General features: G+C 39.5%; 1 long non-coding RNA gene across 2 annotated transcripts in view; it reads left to right on the top strand.

The window, feature by feature from the left end:
- LOC146586403 (uncharacterized) overlaps nucleotides 1-4621 on the top strand; it is a 19353-nt gene that overhangs the window by 7991 nt on the left and 6741 nt on the right. Inside the window, exon 3 of one of the 2 annotated variants that reach the window (XR_014897816.1) lies at nucleotides 38-111. The exons of the other annotated variant lie outside the window; for it this stretch is intronic. This is a non-coding gene — a long non-coding RNA (uncharacterized LOC146586403). Of the gene's footprint in view, nucleotides 1-37; nucleotides 112-4621 lie in introns of those variants that run through there. 2 annotated transcript variants of the gene reach the window in all.

Genomic DNA, 4621 nt, shown 5'->3' with positions numbered 1-4621 from the left:
CTACATGGTCCAAAAATTTGACTTCATTTGGATCCAGGACATTTAGAAACATATGAATTAGATTCATTTGCAACAGACTGGTTACAAATAAAGAAAAATCTGAAAATACCACCTTATTCATTTTGCACTGATACGTATTTTTAAAGACTGTCTGTAAGGGAGGCCACTGATTGTGGCCAAGTGGTGAGGTCTTCCTAACTTGGGTGAAAAAAGAATTTACTGTACTGTAGTGTTTTTTTTTTTTTGTTTGTTTGTTTTTTGCTTTTTTTTCCCTATCTGTCCAACAAAGTGGTACACAGATCTGTTAAAATTATGGTTATGGAATCTTCTTCGGAATATGATGAGTCTGAGAACTATATGGAGCTATTACCTGGAATGTGACCCAATTGATAGCATTTACTGACACCATTTATGAGACAAAAAGTTTGTATTATAGAAACTACATGACTATTTAAAATACATTTTTTGCCCGCTAACTGGAGCCACTCTTTGGATGATAAAAATAATACAGTAGCACTCTCACTCTGTAATTCCACCCCTCCCGCAGCCTGACATGATAGAAGTAGCAGGTGAAGGGTGTCTTATATGCTAGACAGTACAGTATTTTACACTGACTTTCATCCTTTGCTTTCTTTTCTCTCCAGCATGGTCCTCTACTTCGGGCCATGGTGGTCTAGCATACGCTGCTTTCACTTTTCAGAAGCTAATTTAGCTTTTTCTAGAACCTAATCTCAGACTAACAGAAGTCCTCAGCAGAAACTTGTCGTGAATGGGAGCTTTGTTGCATGAGGCTATTCCTGAAGACTCCTGGCCCTCTTTTAGCCRTTGCATAAAAGGCTGAAACATGAAKGGGTTCACATGCTCCTGTTTTCACCTTGTTTACTCCTTCATAGCTCCCTCTTTTTCCAAGATGTATTCGTATCTCTTCAGATCCTCCTATTAGGTATGCTATGTAATGTTATGGTGGCAAATCTGYGAAGCTGTAGCAGTTTATACCATCTGACAACGATCTGTTGCATATATTTTTACTAGGTCCATATTTTCCCAAGTTCTTCATCTTCTTGGCAGATTTTTTTCTAGCCATCAAGGAGTGGAATCTCATTCCCAAAGAGTGCAAATAACAGAGCTGCAGAGCTGTTTCCACTTATTTTGCATGTATACACTTGACACTTCAAAACAGAGTGTCTCTAGAAGTTTTCAGTCTAGTCAAAATTCCTACTTAGTCAGAGGCACTGGTGAGATGTTAATGAAACCTCCCTGGACTAGCTGAGGGACAATACAGCAACAAAAGAACTCCCCAAATAAGATCAACCAGTTATGCTTCCAGAAAAATCAGTTAAAGTTTTCATTTTAATCTCTTCGGGCACTTTTAGGATCAATTCCTTAGGCTCCCGTAAGGGGGTGACAGTGTGCCAAATCAGGGGATGAAACTGTTACAAAAAATACGCTGAACTGGTAGTGCCTTTCTAGCAAAATTCATTTATCATGTGAATACAGCAGAAAAGAGGGGGGGAAAAGCAGGCAAATTGTTTAAAGTGAAAAATCTTTCTTGCCAGTGTCTTTGAAGTGAACATCTTTCTTGCCAGTGTCCCAGATTTTTAAATGAATAAACCCTATTCSTCCCAAGAAAAACTGAAAAACAGCTCTTTAACTTGTTTTTTTTTAACCACTGCTTWCTTCTGTTGACATTTCACTAGTCCTGAAACAAAACCATAGCATTTTTATTTAGAAATACCTACATGAAGATTTTAAAGACRTTCATGTCCAATTATTATATTCTCCAGAAAATGCTGAAAACCTTTCACCTCATTATTTTGCCAAATGTCTTAACCTGGACCATTTCATCAGATTTTTTTGGATCCTCAGAAGGCAGAGAATTAGCGAACAGTAACATTTAGTGACCTTTGCTTCATTTCACTTACTGTGATGTGGATTATTAAAAAAAGGTGTTTATTTCTAAGTCCAGACTTTTTTAAGCTATAGAAATGCACTTTCTGCTCTGCATCTTGAATTTTGCTTAACAAGAACAAAAGAAAACATTTATTTTTACAGTAGTCTCTGAGCTGGACTGGACAATCTTGAAGACAAGCTGTTAATGTGCGTAAGTTGCTGCATTGGCTTCCCTCAATAAGCCTGTACCGGACTCATTCGGGCTCAGCAATGAGAACAGATCTAGACCATCTGAGTTCTGGTTGTGTGCAAAAACAATGCGGGTCCCAGCTATGTGGCTTCAGAGGACATGCATGTATTTCTAAGTAACAAAAGGTCCCTGATCCCCTGAGGACTTGCTTATATTCGCGCTGACTGGGACTATTCCCTCTGGAGCAAACTGCTGCATTTGCATTCCACAAAMGGGCCCTTGGCCCTCTGTGGTGCCCCTATACAGCCAACATGGAACTGTCATTTTCTGCATATCTTTCAGTTCAAAATATCCAAAATGACATGAAATTGTGCCATAGCCTGYCAGACTTTTCCTGGAGGAAAGTGAGGGTATGTATTGCACGTTTTGGGTTGTGAGAACGTTTGATGGCACACATGCAGCTCGGGTAGTTTGGAAGACGGTGTAGGGTAGAGTCCAGCAACACGCAATCCTGTCCGTGCAGCTCCTGGGGAGTGAGCCTTGCTGGGGGCTCTACCCACAAGGACACGCAGCCATTGCCTTCCAGAGGGCTGGCCACAAAGGCCGGGACAGAAGCACACGAAGGCAGCAAAGAAGMGTGTTGTGCAGGTGTTAAGCGGCCTGGAGCTCCCCAGCTTCCAGCAGCAGGGACTTACTCAGCTGGGCTTCAACCATCAGTTTGCTGCTGGAGATCAGCTAGCTGACAGACAGTGTAGACCACAGCATAAACGCTTCACTGTTAGGGAAGTGCAGGSCTTTTCACGCATCACTTCCATGAAGCCATGAGTTAAAATTTTGGTCGTGTTGATGCAAAACTCACAGCACTTTCTAGAGATGTAAGATTTTGCTCTCGGAGTGGACAGGGATCCAGAGAGCGGCTACGTGCTGCTAGCCACGGCCRCTTCCCCATGCGAGCGGCTCTGCTCTTCCAGGCACAAGGGCCTAGGCCGAGGCCRTTGTGTCACCTTTTAGCCTTATCCATGGGCTCTTTGAGCTTATTTCAAATCTTTTTTCTTAAATGGATATGACCACATGCAGTCAATGAATTGTAACCTATGCAGCCAACACATGAAACACACAGTATGTTTATTTTGGTAGCTTTGAACATACAAATACATGCTCTACAAAGGGAATTCTTCAGCCTTTTTCCTTATTCTTATCTGTGCTTACGGCAAACATACCACAGAATTTTGTTTGCATTGTGCTTTAATCTGTTTAGGGAAACCCCTTTTCTTAACCCCATTTTAAAACTTGTGGAATTCTCCATCACCCTGAGTTTCACCATCACTAGTGGCAGGATTTTAACAGTATGAAAATAGGAGTGGAGGAGAATTATAAAGATATGAGGTATCCTTGCAAAAGAACAGATGAATCCAGACTTAWGACAGGATTAAAAAATCACAAAATAGCTATAAAAGTTTGAAAAGARATGCAAACCCTTATGCTGCTGCATAAGTGACCAACTGCTAATTAAATACTGTTCAAGGTATTTTTCCTTGGGACTAGATTATTGTTCTCAGTGCCTCATATTAACTGATGCAGAAGATGAAGACCACTGCTGGAGCACAGCTCTGATCCACTGTGACAACTCCTGTATTTGTGGTCTTCAGAAAAACGTTAGTTTAAAAAAAAAATTGAATAATGAGAAAGACTAGCAGTACTTAAGAAATACTAATCCTTACAGAGTATTATAAAGCTCTGCTTTGTGAGTAGGAAACATGCCTGTACAATAGGGTTATGCTTTAATATTTTATATTTTAATCAAGTTAGTATTTAATCTGTATATTAATGACCTAATGCAGCAGCCTAATTTAACACAGTCACTTCTTATTGTTCATTTGAACTTTCTGTGATAGCTATGTGGTTAACTTTYAATAGTTTTGGCAGAAGAGATTATGAAAATCAGCTCTTCCAGATTTTTTTTTTCCTTTTTTTCCTACAGCATCTCACAGTTTGCTGGTAGGGAGACTCTGCTGAAGGGCTGTGAACTTTGGTAGCAGTCAAGAACAGCACCATTTAAAATGGTAAACTGGGTCTGAGCCAGTACCATTGTTCCGTCCTGACAAACAGTGAAGCTGAATATAAGCACAACTATTTCCTGTATTCATTATCTATTTATTTTCACAACAGGAATTTGGCAAAGTTGCTCAGTTCTGTTGAACATTCCCACCTCCTGTATTGCCTTCATGTGATGAAAAATGTCATAAAATGTGATATATTGATTATAATTTCTTACTTATGACACTTAATGACGCAACACAGAATTGCTGGACAAACATGCTTTTTGTCTGTACAGCTTCAACACAGCTCCTTTTTGGTGTTGTACAATGTTAGTGACTAAACATAGCCACACAAAAATACAAGCTCTTAATTGTTATCTTTTAGAATTAGAGGRTTAATTAAATATAAGGAAGTGAGAAATCCAATGTACATTTTATTTGTATTTTTGATGCAATGTGTGCATATTATCCTTTAAATTGTACAGAAAACAAAGGACAGAAA

Source organism: Rhea americana, unplaced genomic scaffold, assembly GCF_003343005.1.
Source record: "Rhea americana isolate MKP2758 unplaced genomic scaffold, rheAme1 scaffold_69, whole genome shotgun sequence".
In the NCBI taxonomy this organism is placed as follows: domain Eukaryota; kingdom Metazoa; phylum Chordata; class Aves; order Rheiformes; family Rheidae; genus Rhea; species Rhea americana.
Note: the sequence above shows the minus strand (reverse complement) of the source record. Positions and strands in the feature narration are given on the sequence as shown.